Here is a 24,054-nt window from a genome sequence, read left to right as displayed (position 1 = left end):
CTTCCTTCAAGCTTTGCTTTACTCTCTCCGACACCCTTGTAGCTTCCAGAATTGTCTTTTTTTTTTTTTTTAATACAGAATATATCCGATTTCATGGGGCTGATAGTCTCACCTGAGAGCTAGGAAAGGCCCAGGGCAGCCTGAGTTGGGGACAAACCCTGTCTTCCCCATTTCTCTTCCCCTAAAATGCAGAGCAGAGGGGACGTGGGCAAGGTGGGCTCTCCACGCCACAGGCCAGTAGAGGCCTAGATTCCAGGCGCTTTTGTTCCAAAGAATCTCTGAGAAGCATCATGTCCTTGGCTGCTCTCAGGAGGACCACAAATTCAGGAGAGTGGAGTAAAGATGCTGCGGTGCTTGTTCCAGAGAAAGGCAACTACATGGTGGCTGAGAACAGAGGCTGCTCTACCTGCCTTTGTGGGTGGGGCCTCAGGGCAAAGAGCAGACACTTGCTCTTGCCAGGATGGTGAGGGAACAAACAGCGACCCTCGCTAAGCAGACAGACTAATGGCGGTTTCTAGCCCTGGTCACACATTTGAATCACCTGCCGCACTCTTCTGACCAACCAGTGCGAAGACCTTATTAATTCCACACCAATTAAACCAGTATCTTTACAGGTGGGGCTCAGCCATTTTTATTTTCCAAAGCTCCCCAGGTGACTAATTCACAGCCGAGGCAGAGAACCCGTGGCCTAGGAGGGGAGATTAGCATCAGACAGGATTTGGGTGTAATGGTCTTCACCCTGAGGTGGGGCCTAGTGGCTTGAAATCCTGGAGGCCAAGTAAGCTGGAATCTGTGGGGCCCACTCTTACCCACCTACCTTCACACCCATCCACCTGCCACACAGACTCCAGAGCACCTCTTTGGGGAAAAGCAGGACAAAAGGCTCAAGGATCCAGCCCCAGGGAAGGAGAGTGTGCACTCTGGTTTAGAATCTTTTCTTTTCCAAGATTCTTTGATGTGGCCCACTTTTAACATCTTTGTTGAATTTGTTACAACAGTGCTTCTGTTTTGTTTTGGGTTTTTGGTGGAGAGACATGTGGGATCTTAACCTCCCCTACCAGGGATGCCCAGGGATCGAACCCACACCCCCTGCATTGGAAGCACAGAGTCAACCACTGAGCCACCAGGAAAATCGCCTCTGGTTCAGAATCTTGACCATTTCTTTCTAGCTGTGTGGCCCTGACAGCCTTTCTGAGTCTCCATCCTCATCTGTCAAACGGGGCAGTATTGAGTGTGGTTGCAAGGAACACCCAGCTCATAGGAAGAGCCCCAGAGATGGGGCTGTTAGCAGCAGTTAGCCCAAACTCAGTCCGTCAGCCCAGACAGGGCCCTAGTGATCACCTGACCCTTGCTTTTTGCACGAACACCTGAAAGTCCAGAGGGGAGAAATTTTCCCAGGCCATGCAGCCAGCCAGATCCTTAATCTTCCTCCACCCAGGCAGCTTTGCATCAGAGCGCCCTTCCTTAGCTCCTCTCATCCAGCAAAACTCCAAAAATGATTACTGGGGCTTCTAAAGAAGTAAGTGAGGATTTTGACACATCTTTCTAATGTCTTAATTGAGATGCCGGGTTGACCTTTGGGGCAGAGGGTGTACTCTGCTCATTTGGCCCCTTGACCCTAATGCGCTGTTTGTCTCCTGTTGCTTTTTGACATTCTTAGTACTCTGATGCCAACTGGGTGGACCCCTGGGTATGTAAGATGGATGCCACTGGGGCCTGGGCCTGGGGTTAGGAAAGGCAGAGAGGTCAGGGAAGAGGTATGGCTGGTTTTCCATATAAGCCTCTTTTGTACTCTGAAGCCACTGAACTTGTACTAATAAAAATAAAATTGGTATTGAAAAATAAAGCTATGCATGTCATTGTACATTTCTCAAAGCCCAGAGAATGGTCAAGCACCAAGAGTGAACGCTGACATAAACTGTGGACATTGGGTTACAGTGATGTGTCAGTGTAGGTTCATTGATTGTGAAAAGCGTACCTCTGTTTTGGGGGATGCTAATATGCGGGAGGCTGTTCATGTGTGGGGAAAGGGGTTTGGGGGCAACCCTAGTTTCTGCTTAGTTTGGCTGTGAACCCAAAATTGCTCTTAAAAAAGAGTCTAATTTATAAACAAGCAAATAAAGTAAAACTGACAAATTCAGAGACTGGTACCCTCCCCCTGGTGTTTGCAAAGATTACACGATCTAATGGACATAAAGGGCTTGGCCTGACCCCGGTGATTGCTCAACGTGAACTGACTCTCGTGTTTTATTCTGAAGCCATCTCTGCCGCATGGTTCCCTCTCAGGTGCCACATTCATGGGAGGAAGCTGGTGGGAACAGGCCCTGCCCACCCTTTATCTCAGGATGCTGAGACACCAGAGGCTTTGTCACTAGCTCAGTCATGTGGTTGAACTGGTGATGCTACAGCCAGGCCTTGGGGGACAGTTACTAACCTCTGCTGGGGCTAAAGTTCTGCACTGGGTCCAGGCTCCTGCCAGGCACGGAGTGCTACTTTGCGCGGTTCTTCGAAACCTCGTCAGTCCTGGAAGGGTAGGCATCAGGCTCCATTTTGAGAGATGAGTAAGCTATGGCTCGGTCACACACTGTGTGACTCAGTGTGCAAGACTGCTCAGCTCTGTGGACAAAGAGAACAGAGTTCCTGTCTGGAGAGGAGGCCCCGGAGGTGGGCCTTCAGCCAGCACATCAGGGACTTCTCGGCCCGTGGCACTCAACCTCCCCCTCCGCCACCTAGCGGCGTAGTGAAGATGCCACCTTGGACAACAACAGCTTCTTCCCAGAGGGGCTGAAGCAGCCCAGTGACCTCCACCAGGTGTTGGGACACCTGTCCTGGGGAGGCATGAGAAACATGCCAGCTCCCCGCCTTTGAGGGCCTGGGATTGAAGGTGCTGGAGCAGGAAACCTGACTTCCTCCAGCCTTTCACACCCATTGTAGGCGGCTCATGCCTCCTTTTGTGAACCCTTGCCGGCTGCCTCCTCCAGGTGAAAGGGAGATGAGGAGGAGGAACTCTGCTGGAGAGCCAGACCTTCAATGTGGTAGTTCGGTGCAATCTGGGAAGGCTACCTACAGGTGGTGTGAGGACTAGGCTGCGAAGGAGGGAAGAGAAACTGATGAAGGGAACCACAGGAAGAAGCCCAACTCAGATTTCCCTGGGCCGCCTTAGAACTGCATCTCCCTCCTGCTGCTCACTCATTTGCTGAGTCCTTCATTGATTCATTGAGCATCATGTGCTGGGCAGGAAACAGGGTTCTGCCTGATGTTCATAGGCTCCTAGGAGAGACAGCCACACAAACAGCCATACAACATGACAAAGGCTGCAATTAATGTGTTCTGGGACCCCCCAAAGGCTGTCTGAGGGGTCAGAGAATCCAGGACAGTTGGCATGTAGCTCTTGAAAGACCAAGTTTATGTTTGTGCTTAGGTGCTCCGTCACATCAGACTTTTTGTGACCCTTTAGACTGTAGCCCCACCAGACTCGATAGGACTTTTTCCAAGTCCATAGGATTTTTCAGGCAAGAATACTAGAGTAGGTTGCCATTTCCTTCTCCAGGAGATCTTCCTGACCCAGGGATCAAACATGCATCTCCTGTGTCTGCTGCATTGCAGACAGATTCTTTACCCATTAAGCCATCAGGAAAACCCAAGTTTATGTTACTTAACTCCCAAATATGCTTACTAAGCAAATGAATCCTTTTTATAGGAGAAAGATGGTACTTTGCTCTTAAACAATATTGAGTTCCCCAATGTCATGTTTGTAAGCTCCACATCCAGCTATAGAACATTGTTTCTGGATCCTAGTGACTTAGCTTTTCTTTTTTCCGTTTAGAATTGTGATAAAGTACACATAGCATGAAATTGACCATCTTAGTCATTTTAAGGGTACAGTTCGGTGGCATTAAATACATTCATAATGTGTAACCATCACCACCGTCTGTCTCCATAATCTTAAGTCTTTTCATCTTGTAAAACTGCAACTCTGTACACATTAAACAATGCTTCCCTGGTGGCTCAATTGGAAAAGAATCTCCCTGCCATGCAGGAGACCTGGGTTCAATCCCTGTGTAAGGAAGATCCCCTGGAGAAGGAATTGGCAACCCACCCCAGTACTCTTGCCTGGAGAATCCCATGGACAGAGGAGCCTGGCAGGCTACAGTTCACGGGGTCGCGAAGAGGCGGACACGACTGAGCAACTTTCACTTCACTTCACTTCATCCCATTCTCTGCTCCTCCCAGCTCCTGGCAACCACTGTTCTTCTTTCTGTTCTATGAATTTGACTGCTGCAGATGCTTCATGTGAGTGGAATCATACAGTGTTTGTCTTCCTGTGACTGGCTTATTTCATTAGCGTAATGTCCTCAAGGTTCATTCACGCTATAGCATATGTCAGAATTTCCTTTGTAAAGTTAAATATATACCATATTTTTGTTTATCTGTTTTATCTATTGATGGACACTTGGTTTGCTTCCACATTTTAGCTATTGTGAGTAATGCTGCTATGAACATGGGTATGTAAATATCTGCTTTCCGTTCTTTTGCGTACATACTCAGCAGTGGAATTGCTGGATCATACGATAATTCCATTTAAAATTCTTTGAGCTACAGCCATACTGTTTTCCATAGCAGCCGTACCATTTTACATTCCCACCAACAGCATTCAAGGGTTGAAATTTCTCCACATCCTTGCCAACGCTTGTTATTCTTGTTTATTTCATTGCTACCATGTAGAAATACACAGTTGTGTATTCAGTTTGTAATTTTCTGAATTCATTTATTACTTCTGACAGTTTCTTGTGTGGAATCTTTAGTGTTTTATACACATAAGGGCCTACCATCTGCAAACAGATTATTTTACTTCTTCCTTTCCAACTTGGATGCCTTTATTTCTTTTTCTTGCCTAATTGCTCTGGTTATCAATTTCAGTTCTGAAATGGCAAAAGCAGGCATCATTGCCCTTTTCCTGATGTTAGAAGAAAAGCCTTCAGATTTTCAAACATTGATGATTTTTGCTATGGGTTTTGCATTTATGGTTTTTTTTTTATCATGTTGAAGTAGTTTCCATCTGTTCCTAGTTTGCTGAGTGTTTTTATTTTTAACTATTTATTTATTTATTGGCTGTACTGGGTCTTTGTTGCTGCGTGGGCTTTTCTCTAATTGCAGCGAGCAGGGGCTACTATCTAATGGCAGGGCCCAGGCTTCTTACAGTGGTGGCTTCTCTTGTTGCTGAGCAGAGGCTCTAGGGAGCGCAGCCTTCTGTAGCTGTCACTCTCAGGCTCGGTAGTTGTGGTTCCTGGGCTCTAGAGCACAGGCTCAGTGGTTGTGGTGCACAGGCTTAGTTGCTCCTTGGCATGTGGATCTTCCCAGATCAGGGACTGAACCTGTGTCTCCTGCATTGGATTCTTTACCACTGAGCCACCAGGGAAGCCCTGTTGAGCGTTTTAATCATGAAAAGGTGTTGAATTTCACTGAATGCCCTTTCTGCAACAATTGAGATGATTGTGTGTTTCTCCCCCTTCATTCCGTTCATGTGGTATGTTACATCGATCCATTTTAGAATGATGAAACACCTTGCATTTCAAGAAGAAATCACACTTGGTTGTGATATATAATCCATTCATATGGGATAGTGGTATGTAGTTTCCTTGTAGTGTCTGTATCTGGGTTTGGTATCAGGGCCTCATAGAATGAGTTAGCAAGTGTTCCACCTCTTCAGTTTTTTGGAAAAGTTTAAGAAGGATTGGTATTAGCTCTTCTTTAAATGTTTGGTAGAATTCACAGGTGAAGCCATCAGGGCCAGGGCTTTTCTTTGTTGGAGACTTTTGATGACTGATTCAATATCCTTACTAGTTATAGGTCTATTCAGATTTTCCATTTCTTCATTATTTCGTCTTGGTAGGTTTTGTGTTTCTAAGGAACTTATCCATTGCATTTAGGTTATCCAAGTTGTTGGCATACAATTATTCATAGTAATTTACTCTTAAAATCTTTTGTATTTCTGTGAAATTGGTAGTAATATTCCCACTTTCATTTCTGATTTTAGTAATTAGAATCTTCTTTTTTTTTCTGTGGTCAGTGTAGCTAAAGGTTTGTCAGTTTTACTGATCTCTCATACAACCAACTTTCAGTTTTGTTGACTTTCTCTGTTTTTCTGTTCTCTACTTATTTTCTAGGTCCTTAACTTGCTATGGGTTCTCTCCCCAGCAAACTGCCAACATACATCAAAGACTGCATGCACATTCAGTCTCCACAGATCCCTGAAACCCAAGGATCTCCATTTACAAATTCTGGTGCTGAAGGGCTTAAAATTCCATTGGTCCCTGGAAAATTAAACTGGGTGAAGGGGAAGGCACGAGAAAAGTGAAGGGACCAGCACCGACAACTCATCAGGTGCCCCATCAGAGAGAACCTCTTGCATTTTATTGTGGTTGGGTTGGGACCTAAGTATCTGCATTTCTCAAAAACTCCTGCGTGAGGCCAGGCTGTCTGTTCTGGTCACGTTTGCCCCTCTTTAGCTCTGCTTCTCAGGTAAGTTCCCCTCAGCACAAAAGGCATCCTCGGGTAGGCAGGTGTCACCCTGCTTCCTCCCTTCTCTTAACCCCATTTTCAGTTGCCCAGCCCTGACAGTGCCATTTTCTAAACATCTCTGGCTCCGTTTGTCCCCTTTGTGCCCCCCACTTCAGTTTAGTTCACCCACATCCCATGCCTGGACCATTGTCCAAGGTCCCCTTACCCCCAGGTGTGATTCCCCACCACCACCTTTGATGCAGTTTCAAAGACAAGTTGTCTTAAACTTTTAACGTGACGTACCAGAGCCTGTGTGACCGTAGCCCTGTTCACATCTCCAGCCTTGTTTCTTTGCCTCTTACTCATGAAGTTCCCACCTCTTGGCTTTAACCCATCCTGTTTGCCCTACTCGGAATCCTCTCACCCATTTTTCCTCCGAACTCCCACTCCTGCTCCTGACCAGGCTTGCCTGTTCCTTCCCTCCTTTCACTCCAATCTAGGCTGAGAGACTGCCTGGCCAATCCTGTCTGAATTAGAGCTGTTGTGATGATATCCAAAGCCTCTGATGCTCTTTTAAACAAAACAAGGACCTGATTATAAGAGAAGGAAGGGGAGTATTTTTTGGACTCCACAGGCTGGGATCCTGGTTCTTTCTTCCCTTTCTCCTTCGGGAATCTAAGCTCAGTGCCCTTTAACTGGTCACTTCTGCATCTTTGAAATCTGACTCCAAATTTAGGGGGTCACAAAATCCAATTGGTCTGTCTGTAATTAGGTATTCTCCCTGGGCCAATCAACTACTGCTAGGGAACTGACAGACTGCAAACCTGCTCTATAAGCCTTGCTCCTGAGTGGGTAGGCACTGTTGGGAAGGAGAGTAAGAGCTAAGTAGACCCTAAAAGTGTCTCCTTCCTCGCTTAGGGTATTGACCCTGTGTTTCCCTCTTGTTGTGTAACTGCCTTCTAATGGGCTGCCTCCCCCAGTGGACACAATCTCTTAGGACGGACGCCAAGTTGTATGTCTATGGGGCCAAAACAGAATGTGCCCAGTAAATATTTGTGTAATGAAGTGCCAAGAAAGCCCAAAGAAAGGACTGGCCTTCAGGTTCATGGAGGCATCACAGAAGAGATGACATTTGGGCCAGGCATGAAGCATAAGTGAGAGTAGAGGTTTAGCAAGAGGGAATGGTGGCCCTGAGGCCTGAATTGGTCCAGCCACACACTATTGAGCACCCAATGATGAGCAATATATTGAGTGATGTTGTAGAAATGAGTGCAAAGTAGCTGAAGGAAAGATTAAAATTCTGAAGTGTTTGAACCAAATGTTTCCTCCTCTTGAGCTCCTGCTGAGAGTTGGTTCTCATAGGAGTTAAGACTGTATTATAATTATGTTTGTGTGCCTGTATCCTCTAGCCTTAGGGCCTGTGTGCTTTTCATCATTCTATAACAAATCTCCAGGGCCTTTTTTTCCCCCGAGGGTTTTTTTTTTTTTTTAAATGAAACTGAATACCCTCATGATAAATGGGGGCTGTGGACAACTCTAATATTTATTCAGTACGTGTTCATGTAGCCCAGTCATGTGGAGACTTTGAGGCTACTGAGATGGGCCAATCTGGTTCCATCTACAAGAGTCAGACACAATCCCAGTAGGAATGAGGTTGGTCCTATAACCAAGATAATTACAAAAGTACAGCTGAGTCTGGGGAATCCCAGCCAATCTCACATCGAAGTGAGTAAGACCTTAGAAGTCCTCTAGGAGGAGATGGTGGAATTGACTTAAAACAGCAAAGATGTTAGCCAGATTTTCTCGAACTAAATAAACCTGAACATACATTTGGCACTTTCAAAGACTGTTTATAGCTATCCTTCCATTTCTTTCTCACCATTGCACGTATGTTATTCGCATTTTACAAATAAAGAGCCCATCCCAGGGAGGTGAAGTGATTTGTCCAAGGTCATACAGCATATAAGAGGAGCTGCCTCTGCCCCTCCACCACTGTCCCTGAGGAAAGATCCCTCACTGCCTGGAGGGAGTTTCAGCTCCTCCCACACTCTCCCAAGTTCTTTCCAGACCTTGGAGTCTGTGAGTGGGGACCATTCTTCCTCCTTGACTCAGAAAAACATGTGTTGATCATCTACTATGTGGAAGGCATCATTCTTACCCCCTTGTTGTAACATGCTCTCAGAAAAGCACCAGCATAAGTCATCTACCTCTAGTGCATGATTCCATTCATAGGAGATATTCAGAATAGGCAAATTCATGGAGACAGAGAACAGATTGGTGGTTGCCAGGAGCTGAAGGAGATGGGGGTGGTGCACAATGGGGAATAAATACCTCTGGATTAGTAAATACTTTGCTCATTGTGTAGTATGACAATGTATATACGTTCTTAGATTGGGTTCAGATTCGAACTCCCATCAGTTACCAGCTGTGTAACCCAACCTCTCTGAGCTTCCATTTCTTTTAAATTGAAGTAAAATTCCTGTAACATAAAATTAACCATTTTCAGTGAACAATTCAAAAATAATGTATATATATGTGTGTAACCAAATTACTTTGCTGTACACAGAAATTAATACAACATTGTAAGTCAACTATACTTCAATAATACTTTGGCCATCTAATGCAAAGACCCAACTCTTTGCATTGGAAAAGACCCTGATGCTGTGAAAGATTGAGGGCAGAAGGAGAAGGGGGCGACAGAGGATGAGATGGTTGGATGGCATCACCGACTCAATGGACATGAGTCTGAGCAAACTCCAGGAGACAGTGTAGGACAGGGAAGCCTGGCGTGCTGCAGTTCATTGGGTCACAAAGGGTCAGACATGACTTAGTGACTGACAACAACAACAACAACACTTTAGTAAATAAAATGAACAACTCATTGGATTTTAAATATTCACGTTATGAAATCACATATCTAATTTCAAAACATTTTAATTGCCCCCAAATGAAGCCTCATACCCATTAAGTACTTATTCTCCATTGTCCCCCTTCCTCACCACCTCCTTCAGCTCTTGGCAACCACCAGCCTGTTTTCTGTCTCTGTGGATTTGCCTATTCTGAATATTTCACATAAATGGAATCATGCAGTATGTGACCTTTCGTGTCTGGCTTCTTTCACTTAGCATATTGTTTTCAATATGTTGCTATATCTTGTAGTTCAGTCACTCTGTAGTATGTATCAGTGTTTCATTCCTTGTTATGGGTAAATACCATTTCATTCTGTAGATATAACACATTTTTTTAGTCCATTTATCTGTTGATGAACACTGTACCTTTTGGCTATTGTGAATAATGCTACAGTGGACATTGGCATACAAGTATCTGTTTGAGTCCCTTTTTCAGTTATTTTGGGTATATACCTAGAAGTGAAATTACTGGGTCATATCATAATTCTATCTTTAACTTTTTGAGAAACCACTAGTTTTCCACTCTGACTGTGACATTTTCTATTTCTATCAGCATTATGTGAGGGTTCCAATTTCCCTATATCCTTGCTAACACTTGTGATTTTCTGTGTTTTTTTTTACATTATTATTTTATAATAGCCATCCTAATGGGTATAAAGTGGTGTATCATTGTGGTGGTTTTGATTTGCATTTTCCAAATGATTAATTAAGCGTCTTTTAAAATGTTTATAGGCTATTTGTATATCTTCTTTGGAAAAATGTCTGTTCAATTCCTTTGCCTATTTTTGAAGTGGCTTGCTTGGTTTATTTACTTAATATTTTTTTAATTGTAGCAATTCTTTATATGCATTCTAGACATCAATTCCTTATCAGATATAAGATTTGCAAATCTTTTTTTCCATTCCATGGGTTGCCTTTTCACTTTGTTGAGAGTGGCTTTTGATGCCCAAATGGTTTTCAGTCCAATTTGTCTGTTTTTTTTTTCTGTTGTCTGTTCCTTTTCTGGTGTCACATTCAAGAAATCATTGCCAAATCCAATGTCCTGAAGCTTTTCTCCTTTGTTTTCTTCTAAGACTGTTAAGGTTTTAGATTTTACATTAGGTCTTTGATCCACTTTGAGTTATTTCTTGTATGTAGTGTAAGGTAAGGATGTCTTTTCATTCTTTTGTGTGTGGATATCAATTTCCCAGCATCATCTGTTGAAAAGACTGTCCTTTCCCCCACTGAATGATCTTGACATCCTTGTCAAAAATCATTTGATTATATATATAAGGGTTTGTTTCTGAACTCGATTCTATTCTGTGACTGTCTATATGCCAGTACCATGCTGTTTTGATTACTATAGCTTTGTGTAGTAAGTTTTGAAATAAGGACATTTTGAAATCAGCTTTGTTTTATTTGTTTTCAGGTTGATTTTGGCTATTTGGGGTCCCTTGAGACTGCATATGAACTTTGTGAATGGATTTTTCTATTTCTGCAAAGATGTTGGAAGTTGATAGGGTTTGCATTAAATTTGCATATTGCTTTGGATAGTGTTGTCAATCCATGAGGGCTTCCCCAGTGGCTCAGTGGTAAAGAATCCTCCTGCAAAGCAGGAGACTCGGGTTTGATCCCTGGGTTGGAAAGATCCCACTGGAGGAGGGCCTGGCAACCCACTCCAGTATTCTTTCCCGGAGAATCCCATGGACAGAGGAGCCTGGCAGGCTGCAGTTCATTGGGTTGTGAAGAGTCAGATATGACTGTAGCAACTGAGCATGCATGCATGCATGATAATCCATGAACACAATGTCTTTCCAGTTACTTATATCTTCTCTAATTTCTTTTAGCAACATTTTCTAGACTTTTTGGTGTGTGTATACTAGTCTTTTCTCTCTTTGGTTAAGTTTATTACCAAGTACTTTATTCTTTTTGATGCTAGTGTAAATAAAATTGTTTTCTTAATTTCCTTTTCATGTTGTTCAGTGTTAGTGTATGAATACATAACTGATTTTTTGTATGTGGGTTTTGTATCCTGCAGCTTTGCTGAATTCATTTATTAGTTATAACTCTTTTGGGTGTAATCTTTAGAGTTTTATATATATAAGATCATGTCATCTGTGTACAGAAGTAATTTTACTTAATTTTCAGTTTGGATGTCTTTTATTTCTTTTTATTGGAGAGAATGGAATTATTCTCTGTAGACATTTTTAAAAGTATCTGTTTCTATGACATCTATCTATTGACTTGGCAAATGTACATGGTCCTTTACCAGGTACTACAGTAACCTCTGCTACTTCCCTAGAAGTCTATCAGCAATATCTTTCATATCTTCATGAAATGTGGGAGCAGAGCTACAGGCTACTTTTCCACTCTCCATGGCAGTCATCTGGAGGTTCTTACCCCACCCTATGCTACTCTTGAGCTCTGGTCCTTCTGCCTAGAATTTTCCTTCCTGGAGCCTTCACGTGCTTCTCTGTATCATTCTTGACATTCAGATTTCAGCTCACAGGTCGCCTCACCAGGGTGGTCTTACTCAATTCCTCCCTTTCCTGACACCCTCTCTCCCATGTAGGTCTCCTGTTTTATGTTCTTTTCAGCACGTATTAGAATTTTTTAAATTTATGTATTTGTTGACTGGCTGCATTGGATCTTTGTTGCTGCACTGAGTGCAGGCTTTCTCTAGTTGTGGCGAGAGGGGGTTTCTCTTGCTCTGAAGCACAGGCTGTAGGTGCAGGGACTAAATGGTTGCAGCACGCAGGCTCGGTAGCTGCAATTCACGGACTTAGTTGCCCCATGACATGTGGGATCTTCTTCCTGGAACAGGGATTGAGCCCGTTTCCCCTGCACTGGCAGGTGGATTCTTAACCACTGGACCACCAGGAAAGCTCCAGCACTTATTAGAATTTTAAATTATTTTGTAATATTTGTCTCCTCTGTTTAGAAGCTAAGCTACGTTATGGCAGAGGCCTATATGCTCTTATTCAGTGCTAGATTAGCATCTGAAATATAGTTTAGGGACAATGAATATCTGAACAGCCACATGGGACAGGTTTTTATTAGTTTTACTTTACATATCAGAATACACCAAGCTCAACTTTGAGTATAGTTCTTCATTCACTTCAGTGCATGACTATAAGAGTGGCCTGTACTCAAATTCCACCCCTTTCTTATGTCCCAGCTTCAGTCTTTCCATCTTTGAAGTGGGGTGATACTTATACATACCTCACAATGTCGATATGAGGATCAAATGCATTAATAGCTGTAAAATCTTACACTAAGGGTTGGCACATCTCATTGGTATTCCCCAGCATCTAGCACGGTGCTGGTACAAGGTAGAAGGTGAAGGTGAAGTCGCTCAGTCTGCGACCCCATGGACTGTAGCCTACCAGACTTCTCGATCCATGGGATTCTCCAGGCAAGAGTACTGGAGTGGTTTACCATTTCCTTCTCCAGGGGATCTTCCCGACCCAGGGATTGAACCCAAGTCTCCCGCACTGGAGGCAGATGCTTTAACCTCTGAGCCACCATAATTGCTGAGTGGGGAATTTTATGGTACAGCAGTTTTACCAAGTCTTCAATAAACATTGGAGTGGATTTTTTTTTCAAGAATCCTAGAGATTATAATGTAGTATGAGAAGCCACATATAAGGGAAAAGTTTAAAAAAAAAATCTAAATAGGCTGGCTGTTGAAGAAAGAGAAACAACTATCACCTTGGAACCTGGTTCAGAACGATCATGTGTTTGGCATCCAGAAGTGAGACTGGGTTGGAAATGTGGCTGGTGGGAAAAGGACTGAGCTGGCTTTCATGGAAAGAAGAGATGAAGCAGGTGAAAGGAAGAGGGTGTTTCTCCAGGTGTGAAATCACAGTGATGAAGGCCTAGTTCTAGTTTTTTATTACAAGTCACTGTTAATCCCAGCAGGAAGACCCCAGATTTTTCAACCTAACTTGAAGGCAGAGCAATCAATAGGCAGCTATGTGAATCCCACTCTAGAGATTCCTTCTTCCTCCCTAATATAACCCATTTTCTTATAGGTGAACTGGCAGGGCAGGCACATAGCATGATCACCAAAGGTGGCTGTAAGGGCATAACATCATCCAGCTTGTCAGGGAAGCTCCCAGAGGGCAAGGAAGCAGTGATGTCACAGAAGGGCAATGGGAATCTTCAGGGAGAGAACGAGAGGGGGTTCCATCACCAGGGAAGCCAGCCCTGACCCTTGCTGCTCAACCTGAGTGACAGAGGAGACAAGTAAGTATGGGTGTATTTTTTTTTTTTTTTGGCTGTGCTGTCTCAGTCGTGGCATCCAGGATCTTTAGTTTGATGCGAACTCCTAGCTGTGGCATGTGGGATCCAGTTCCCCAACCAGGGATCCAAGCTGGGCCCCTTGCATTGGCAGCATAGAGTCCCAGGCACTGGACCACCAGGGAAGTCCCAGTTTGGGTATCTTTGATGCTTGTATATTAGGTCTTTTGGGAGAGGAGAGGGAGATGATAAGACTTCTTTCTTAAGTTTCTGCCCCACTTCCCTGGTCCCTTTTTCCTCTGTTTGGTCATTTTTAGGGCTCTTACCTAAACCTGATTCAATATTTGAGACCAAATCTGCTTTATTTATCACACAGGGAGTCCAAGCTAAGAGGCCAACTGGAGAAAATGTAAGGCATGGATCAGGGAGGGGTTGGAGTGGTGATGTGACCCCGGGATTCAGAGAAAAGTGAACCAGCTTTTGAGACATCCTTTAAGATCATAGTATGAAGTCTCCTTACTTGAATGAGTGGTGAACCTCTAGAGGTTTTGAGAATGCTGCTCTCTGCTTAGAATCCTGCTATTTTCAGCTGGTTATGAAAATGTCTTTAGGCAGATGAGCCCTTTCCTTCCAGAGGATAATTTAAATGGAAATCCATGTGTATATATGTATGACACAGTGACAAATTTTAATATAGGTGAGTCTCAGTGAACTCTGGGAGTTGGTGATGGACAGGGAGGCCTGGCGTGCTGTGATTCATGGGGTCGCAAAGAGTCGGACACGACTGAGCGACTGATCTGATCTGATCTGATCAGGTAACTGATATCAGATCTTTTCTGGAAAGTCTCTTCAGGCAAGAGAGAAGGGTATCAAGGTAAAATTTCCTGAGTCTCAGAAACCAAGGGGTGAGGCGAGAATGGAAAATTTGAGGCCATGTGACAGCTATGATACTTTTGGAGCACCTTCTGCAGATCTAAATTCCCATCAGTAGTTTGGGAACATGAACTCCCAGGTTGGTAGGTACCCAATATGCTACTAGAGATAAGTGGAGAAATAACTCCATAAAGAATAAAGAGACAGAGCCAAAGCAAAAACAACACCCAGTTGTGGATGTGACTGGTGATGGAAGCAAGGGCTGATGCTGTAAAGAGCAGTATTGCATAGGAACGTGGAATCACGTTCATGAATCAAGGAATATTGGAAGTGGTCAAACAGGAGATGGAAAGAATGAACGTCAACATTTTAGGAATCAGCGAACTAAAATAGACTGGAATGGATGAATTTAACTCAGATGACCATTGTATCTACTACTGTGGGCAAGAATCCCTTAGAAGAAATGTAGTAGCCATCATAGTCAATAAGAGTCCGACATGCAGTACTTGGATGCAATCAAAAACAACAGAATGATCTCTGTTCATTTCCAAGGCAAACCATTCAATATCATGGTTATCCAAGTCTATGTCCCGACCAGTAATGCTGAAGAAGCTGAAGTTGAATGGTTCTATGAAGACATTACAAGATGTCTTTTTCATTACAGGGGACTGGAATGCAAAAGTAGGAAGTGAAGAAACACCTGAAGTAACAGGCAAATTTGGCCTTGGAGTACAGAATGAAGCAGGACAAAGGCTAATAGAGTTTTGCCAAGAGAAGGTGCTGGTCATAGGAAACACCCTCTTCCAACAACACAAGAGAAGACATGGACATCACCAGATGGTCAACACGAAATCAGATTGATTATATTCTTTGCAACCGAAGATGGAGAAGCTCTATACAGTCAGCAAAAACAAGACCAGGAGCTGACTGTGACCCAGATCATGAACTCCTTATTGCCAAATTCAGAATTAAATTGAAGAACATAGGGATCATTCGGGTATGACCTAAGTCAAATCCCTAACAAATTATACAGTACAAGTGAGAAATAGATTTAAGGGACTAGATCTGACAGAGTGCCTGAAGAACTATGGACAGAGGTTCATGACATTGTACAGGAGACAGGGAGCAAGACCATCCCCAAGAAAAAGAAATGCAAAAAAGCAAAATGGTTGTCTGAGGAGGCCTTACAAACAGCTGTGAAAAGAAGAGATACAAAAAGCAAAGGAAAAAGGGAAAGATACATCCATTTGAATGCAGAGTTCCAAAGAATAGCAAGGAGAGATAAGAAAGCCTTCCTCAGTGATCAGTGCAAAGAAATAAAAGGAAAACAATAGAATGGGAAAGACTAAAGATCTCTTCAAGAAGATTAGAGATACCAAGGGAACATTTCATGCAAGATGGGCTCAATAAAGGACAGAAATGGTATGGACCTAACAGAAGCAGAAGGTATTAAGAAGAGGTGGCAAGAATACACAGAAGAACTGTACAAAAAAGATCTTCACGACCCAGATAATCACGATGGTGTGATCACTCACCTAGAGCCAGACATCCTGGAATGTGAAGTCAAGTGGGCCTTAGAAAGCATCACTGCAAACAGAGCTAGTGGAGGTGATGGAATTCCAGTTGAGCTATTTCAAATCCTGGAAGATGATGCTGTGAAAGTGCTGCACTCAGTATGCCAGTAAATTTGGAAAACTCAGCAGTGCCCATAGGACTGGAAAAGGTCAGTTTTCATTCCAATCCCTAAGAAAGGCAATGCCAAAGAATGCTCAGACTACCACACAATTGCACTCATCTCACACGCTAGTAAAGTAATGCTCAAAATTCTCCAAGCCAGGCTTCAACAATACGTGAACTATGAAATTCCAGACGTTCAAGCTGGATTTAGAAAAGGCAGAGAAACCAGAGATCAAATTGCCAACATCCTCTGGATCATGGAAAAAGCAAGAGAGTTCCAGAAAAACTTCTATTTCTGCTTTATTGACTATGCCAAAGCTTTTGACTGTGTGGATCACAATAAAGTGTGGAAAATTCTGAAAGAGATGGGAAAACCAGACCACATGACCTGCCTCTTGAGAAATTTGTATGCAGGTCAGGAAGCAACAGTTAGAACTGGACATGGAACAAAAGACTGGTTCCAGATAGGAAAAGGAGTACGTCAAGACTGTATATTGTCACTGTGCTTATTTAACTTATATGCAGAGTACATCATGAGAAATGCTGGGCTGGATGAAGCACAAACTGGAATCAAGATTGCTGGGAGAAATATCAATAACCTTAGATATGCAGATAGCACCACCCTTAGGACAGAAAGTGAAGAAGAACTAAAGAGCCTCTTGATGAAAGTGAAAGAGGAGAGTGAAAAAGTTGGTTTAAAGCTCAACATTAAGAAAACAAAGATCATGGCATCCGGTCCCATCACTTCATGGCAAATAGATGTAGAAACAGTGGAAACAGTGGCAGACTTTATTTTTGTGGGCTCCAAAATCACTTCAGATGGTGACTGCAGCCATGAAATTAAGATGCTTGCTTCTTGGAAGAAAAGTTATGACCAACCTAGACAGCATATTGAAAAGCAGAGACGTTACTTTGCCATCAAAAGTCTGTCTAGTCAAGGCTATGTTTTTTCCAGTAGTCATGTATGGCTGTGAGAGTTGGACTGTGAAGAAAGCTGAGCACCAAAGAATTGATGCTTTTGAACTGTGGTGTTGGAGAAGACTCTTGAGAGTCCCTTGGACTGCAAGGAGATCCAACCAGTCCATCCTAAAGGAAATCAGTCCTGAATATTCATCAGAAGAACTGATGTTGAAGTTGAAACTCCAGTACTTTGTCCACCTAATGCGAAGAGCTGACTCATTGGAAAAGACCCTGATGCTGGGAAGGATTGAGGGCGGGAGGAGAGGGGAAGACAGAGGATGAGGTGGTTGGATGGCATCACCAACTCAATGGACATGAGTTTGAGTAAACTCCAGGAGTTGGCGATTTACAGGGAGGCCTGGCATGTTGCAGTCCATGGGGTCGCAAAGAGTCAGACAGGATTTAGTGACTAAACAACAGAGGTGTGAAGGCCTAGAAGAAAAAGGAAGAGGGAAGGAGAAAGGGTTTTTTTATTGTCTTGATTTTAGGCAGAAAACAAAGCCCACTTTCTGAATTTTTTCATCATTTCGTCAATATTCATTTCTTGAAAGAGGGAGAAGGAAGGGAACCTGGGCCTGTTGTGTAGCTGACACAGTTCACTCTTCCCCTTAACTGGAGCCCATATGGCAATAATTCCCAACTTGAGGGAAGATAACCTGAATTTTTAACTTCCCTCTCAGTATCAGTGATCAGGAAAGCCTTTTCTTGTCCCTGCTTTTTTTCCAGCTTCAGTCAACAGGAAACCGGTCAGGAGGGGGAAAAACCTAGTTAGATTAGATTAGATCAGATCAGTCGCTCAGTCGTGTCCGACTCTTTGCAACCCCATGAATCGCAGCACGCCAGACCTCCCTGTCCATCACCAACTCCCGGAGTTCACTCAGACTCATTTCCATCGAGTCAGTGATGCCATCCAGCCATCTCATCCTCTGTCGTCTCCTTCTCCTCTTGCCCCCAATCCCTCCCAGCATCAGAGTCTTTTCCAATGAGTCAACTCTTCGCATGAGGTGGCCAAAGTACTGGAGTTTCAGCTTTAGCATCATTCCTTCCAAAGAAATCCCAGGGCTGATCTCCTTCAGAATGGACTGGTTGGATCTGCTTGCAGTCCAAGGGTCTCTCAAGAGTCTTCTCCAACACCACAGTTCAAAAGCATCAATTCTTCGGCGCTCAGCTTCTTCACAGACCAACTCTCTCATCCATACATGACCACAGGAAAAACCATAGCCTTGACTAGACAAACCTTTGTTGGCAAAGTAATGTCTCTGCTTTTGAATATGCTATCTAGGTTGGTCATAACTTTCCTTCCAAGGAGTAAGCGTCTTTTAATCTCATGGCTGCAGTCACCATCTGCAGTGATTTTGGAGCCCAGAAAAATAACGTCTGACACTGTTTCCCCATCTATTTCCCATGAAGTGATGGGACCGGATGCCATGATCTTCATTTTCTGAATGTTGAGCTTTAAGCCAACTTTTTCACTCTCCACTTTCACTTTCATCAAGAGGCTTTTGAGTTCCTCTTCACTTTCTGCCATCAGGGTGGTGTCATCTGCATATCTGAGGTTATTGATATTTCTCCCGGCAATCTTGATTCCAGCTTGTGTTTCTTCCAGTCCAGCATTTCTCATGATGTACTCTGCATAGAAGTTAAATAAGCAGGGTGACAATATACAGCCTTGATGTACTCCTTTTCCTATTTGGAACCAGTCTGTTGTTCCATATCCAGTTCTAACTGTTGCTTCCTGACCTGCATACAGATTTCTCAGGAGGCAGATCAGGTGGTCTGGTATTCCCATCTCTTACAGAATTTTCCACACTTTATTGTGATCCACACAGTCAAAGGCTTTGGCATAGTCAATAAAGCAGAAATAGATGTTTTTCTGGAACTCTCTTGCTTTTTCCATGATCCAGCGGATGTTGGCAATTTGATCTCTGGTTTCTCTGCCTTTTCTAAAACCAGCTTGAACATCTGGAAGTTCACGGTTCACATATTGCTGAAGCCTGGCTTGGAGAATTTTGAGCATTACTTTACTAGCGTGTGAGATGAGTGCAATTGTGCGGTAGTTTGAGCATTCTTTAGCATTGCCTTTCTTTGGGATGGAATGAAAACTGACCTTTTCCAGTCCTGTGGCCACTGCTGAGTTTTACAAGAATCCTTAAGTATGGGACCAAGCTCTGTAGGAGGCGATAGCAGTAGTAACAATCATCATTGGCAGCGTCAGCAATGACCGAGACCCAGTGTTGAGTCGCACATATCCGCGCCAGGCACTTGCAACATTTTATATAGTCCTAACAAGCCTCCAAGGTTATCCCCAAGTGAGGAATGAGGAGGAACCGAGACTCACTTGAATCGCTTTCCAACGTGCCTCTCTGATGGCTAGCGGGGTGCAAACTCATTCTGTTGGACACACCACTAAAATCATTCTCAGGTTTCCGGCCTGGGATTTCCGTGCTTCATTCACTCCTGAAAAAGTTAGCATAGATGGCTCTGTAGAGGAAGGAGTCTCAATCCATCCGGCGCGGCGGAACAGCGGCTTCCGACAGGCTCTCAGCGGAACTTTCCTGTCCGTGGCGCGTGTTCCCGTCCGGGCGGCCGGGCGCGCGGGCCGGGAGGGGGAAGCTTTCTGGCGCGGACCGCCAGCGGAGGCTGAGAGCGCCGCCGCCGGAGAAGACCGACGCTTAGCCGGAGCCAGCCCGTGGCGCCCGGGCCTGGCCGGTTGCCTCCCTTCATCCCCGCTGCCACTGCCGCAGGCACTGCCAAGGCGGGCGCAGCGAAGCGCTCGGCCCCTCGGCCCTACCCGGCCCGGCGCGGCCCGGAGCCGCGGCGCGGGAGGTGAGTGCGGTTGCCGGCCCCCGGACTCCCTGCTTGGGCCGCCGGGACCCGCAACAATGGGGGCCGAGTGGAGAGGCGGCCCGGGCCCCTGGCGCTCAGCGGCCTGGGGCAGCAAGCCGGTCCTAGTGGCCCAGGCCTTGGGGCTCTGGATCCCACCTGGGAAACTCCGGTGGCTGGAGGCTTGGCGGGGGTCTTGGCCTCCACCTGGGGCCTTATTGGCTTGGTATTTAGGACCTTTGTACCCGGGAAAGGGAGTCTTAGGGACACGGAGACTTAACTGTAGTGGCGTGCGCTCTTAGCGCCTGATGCAGACGGCCTGGAGGCTGGCCACAGCGGGTGGGTTGGGGGGAGGGTGGTTTGGAATTCTAGGGGGCCTCAGTGTGCCTGCCTGGTCCGTAAGGCGAATCGAGATGCGTCTCTCCTTGCCCTCCTCCCCACCCGCTCAGGTCCGTGAACTTGGCAGACCGGGATCTGGCTGAGGAGAAAAGGGTATCGAATATTTAGCTTCCCTGAGGTAACTGGTGATTAGTTCCTGGAAAGGCAAGGAGCTCAGCTGGGCACAGGAGAGTTGAGCGAAGAGATGGATTCTCCAGGGCCCAGCATCCCAAAGTTGAGTGATTCTCAGAAAGGGAACTTGTCACAAGAGTGTCACAGTAAGTCGTGTTGGCTACCTTGGCGTTAGGGTGAAGCCGGAGTTGTGAACTGGAGAGTACAGAGGAGGGTTGGTAGGCTGCTGAGGTTGGAGAATTGGCTTTTTGTGGGCCGTGGTGGTGGCAGCCTGTGAGATAAACAAGGGACCTTTGCAGAGTGGGCTTCCTGATAAAGAATGACCTCTTTCTGCGGGGGAGGGGTGACTCAGATCTATTAGAATTCCTGCCACTTGCTAGTGGATGTGGCTGAGTATGTTGGTGGCTGGGTACTGAGGTAGATGGGGCTGGAAGGGGGCGTCTGGGGGCTGAATTGAGTTTGTTCCTGAATAGTGTGGACCATTCCTTTTTACTGCGAGTCAGACTGGTAGCTGTCATTAACCGTGTTTTAAGTAAAAAATTTCTTTGTGGTATTTGGACCCAAAGCATTCCTCTGTTCATTTTTTTTCCCCTTCTTTGTTTTTGAATTGTGACTCATGCTTTCTTTTCAACACTGTGGCTGTTGTTTATAATGATAGACAAACTTAGCATAATATATGTAAATTTTAGGGATTTTCACCCCACTTTTTCTAAATCTAAATTAATTTAAGAGCCTATTTTCACTGACTTGTGTGTCATTGTTTAACGTGTGTAGCTCTAGAAAGGGATGTGAAAACTCTTTAACAGTTTGTCCAAAGTTCGTTTTATCCCTAAATCCATGAAACTTCATTTTCTCCTACTGCCATGAAGTCATTACATTAAATCTGCTAAATCTTAGTGACTGTCATTTCAACTCTCCCAGGACATTATCTTCACTAGAAGTGTTATCTGTCTGGTCTGTACACTGTGTCTCATCTGTATCATTGAAAGGCAATATGCAAATTCCAGGTAGCTGAGGCCTGCATCTATTTTATGCACCAGAGTTCTCTATGGAATATTCTCAAAAGTTGGTGTGTTGTCTGTAGATGAGATATCAAACCTCGTGTGGAAAAAAAAAGAAGTGTCAGAGTCATTGTACTTTCAGAGTTTGTTTAGTGTTAGGAATTGTATTGCCTCTTTGGAGCATATTAGAGTATAAATTTTCAGATGAGATGTGAGGTAATTCTATTTGTAGTTTTGCTGATGGTTCTGGGGATTTTTTTTTTTCCCTTAATGTTTAAAAAATCATGTATTTCCCTTAAACTATTCTTTCTCTGTCTTTTTCTCTTTTTAAAGTTTTCTCTTGTAAGTAATTCATTCTTCCATAAACAAATATCTATTGAATTATGCCAGGCCCTGTGTTGGGCGCCTCCACCATGGTGATGTTATTCTTGTTTTAATAATAGTAGTTCATATTTTAGAAGGTGTTATAGATCTCTGAAGGAAGAAATGATTCAGGCATTCAAGCTTTTAATCTGTAAAGCATTGAGTACAGTTTTTATAAAGTATTGATTCTGACTACTGACAATTGATTATATATTTCCATGGGAGAAGTTCACAATGGTATGGGATTGTTTTGGATTATTTTATTTGCATACACCTGTTAACCTGAAGTATGCCTGTAGACAAATCACAAGGTAAACATTTAGCTGCTGTGTGTATCTTGATGGGCTGTGATTTACAAATACTGTATGTGTGCCTAGGTTCCTTAGGAAGCCATCACACTTTCCTTCCCACTGTGGTTTTGAGAGCATGAAGGTGTTGCTTAATGCCTTTGTCTGGTTCACTGTATATAGGCTGGGTGTCTGCTGATGGTGGGAGTGCTGTCTCCTAGAACAGGAGGAATAAAATTGAGGTAAGGCTCAGCCTATTTGATATTCCTTGCCTTTTAATTTTTACTTCATAAATTATGTTTGAAAGCTTTTTTGCTGTAATTGTTAATCTCCATTCTGATCTAGTTAAATGAAAGTCTGTCCTTTGCTCTCTTCTGTCTTGCTGCATGTGTATTTTGGCCAAAAATAAAAGAAGAGATTTAAAATCAAGGCATGTGGATAATAAATTCTTTGAAATATGTCTCACTTTCCATTTGGAATAGTCAGTTGATCAAATCAAATAAAAACTGTTTTATTTGTTGCTTTGGAGGCAAACTGATGGCTGAAAAATGTTTTTGACTACCTCTTAGTCAGATGGATCACCTCAGAGACTCTTGGAAAGAAGGCTTAGAGTGTTTGATTTCTTTGGAAAAATTCTGAGGTGTCTAGGATGATGCAAAGCATGGTCTTTGGAGTCATCCCATCTGTACCTCTTGCTTGCTTTTTGACCTGGGTAAGCTTTAACTTCTTTGTGCCTTGTTTTTTAATGTTTTTCAGTCTGTGAAATGGGGCTAAATAAAATAACCTCTGCAGGTTGTAATGAGGACTGGAGCTGAGGGCCCAGTGCTTCCTGGGTGGTCAGTGCTTGCTGTTAGTCATGGTGAGTGTCTGTCATTATGTACAGGATACTCTTCTCAGTGGTATTAGTGCCAGGAGTGTGGCTGGGTGCTGTACATGGTGGAGGGGTTCAGTTTCCTTGTGTAGTGAGAAAAGCAACCTTCTGTCTACACCTGTTGGCACCCTGGTCGGGTGAGAGCATTGTTGAGTCCACACTATAAAGTCCAAGGTCATTCCTGGCACTGGTAGGTTTTTTCCTGGCAGTTTCTATGGAGAAGCCCAGAGGTAACTGTTTGGCATGTCCTTGTTTTGGGAACAGTGGGCATTCCCAGTGACAAAGTGCTGGGATATGCTAAGCAGCAACATGTTCTGTGTGGCCCCTGATCAGGGTATTTCTCTAGCTAGCTTCTGTTGGCATCAGATACCTGACTTTGGTCTTTTTTGCCTGGAAGACTCTAGATGCTGGAGCAATTTGTCTAATTTAGGCTAGTTTGATAGAATCTAGCACTCTGTTCAGAAATGTTTTTGATGAACAGAAGGTTCACAGGCTTTGTTATAGAATTGTTCAGTTTTATTTTTTCCCCGTGAGAGGAAAAAAAAACGTTGAGAGAGAAATAAGAATGAGCCAGACAGAAATGATTCAAAATAACTGGCCCTAAATCTCTTCCAGTCTTTCTTCATCAAATCCCCCTCCATTCAGAGTGGTCTTTAACTCCAGTTAAAAGTAAATATGCTTCTGGCCTCGAAATACGGAAATATTTAGATCCTGGTATGTCTCTACTTCAGCACCTCACAAGGACCTTTGTGACTTGGCCTCTTTGATGTCTTACTTTCTGGTCCCTCTTCTGCCACAATTCCTCTGTCACTTTAGGTTCCAGTCATAGCTCCTTGAAGGTCCCAGGATTCTCAAGCTATGCTCTTACTAATTTTCCCTCCCATTCTAGTGCTTGTTTGACCCTTAGGCTTAAATTTACTAGGAATGCAGGCCCCACCATCACTGGAAGCCCTTCCTTTATTCTTTCCAGATTAAGGTGAATGCCTTTCCTTTGTATGGCTATTGCAACCTGTGAAAGCTTTCGTAATCGGTGTACTCTTAACTTTGGGTATTTTTGT

At 44.0% G+C, this 24,054-nt stretch overlaps 1 protein-coding gene across 4 annotated transcripts in view; it reads left to right on the top strand.

Annotated features, from left to right (window-relative positions):
• The window catches only part of RAD54L2 (RAD54 like 2), a 109,976-nt gene that overhangs the window by 2,696 nt on the left and 83,226 nt on the right, over nt 1–24,054 (top strand). The window contains exon 1 of one of the 4 annotated variants that reach the window (XM_061397487.1): nt 13,533–13,637. The exons of 1 other annotated variant lie outside the window; for it this stretch is intronic. The gene's annotated coding sequence lies outside the window, so the exon portion shown is untranslated. Of the gene's footprint in view, nt 1–13,532; nt 13,638–19,425; nt 19,968–24,054 lie in introns of those variants that run through there. 2 more of the 4 variants (XM_061397490.1, XM_061397486.1) reach the window with 2 other exon arrangements.

This window comes from Bos javanicus, chromosome 22 (assembly GCF_032452875.1).
Source record: "Bos javanicus breed banteng chromosome 22, ARS-OSU_banteng_1.0, whole genome shotgun sequence".
NCBI lineage: Eukaryota > Metazoa > Chordata > Mammalia > Artiodactyla > Bovidae > Bos > Bos javanicus.
Note: the sequence above shows the minus strand (reverse complement) of the source record. Positions and strands in the feature narration are given on the sequence as shown.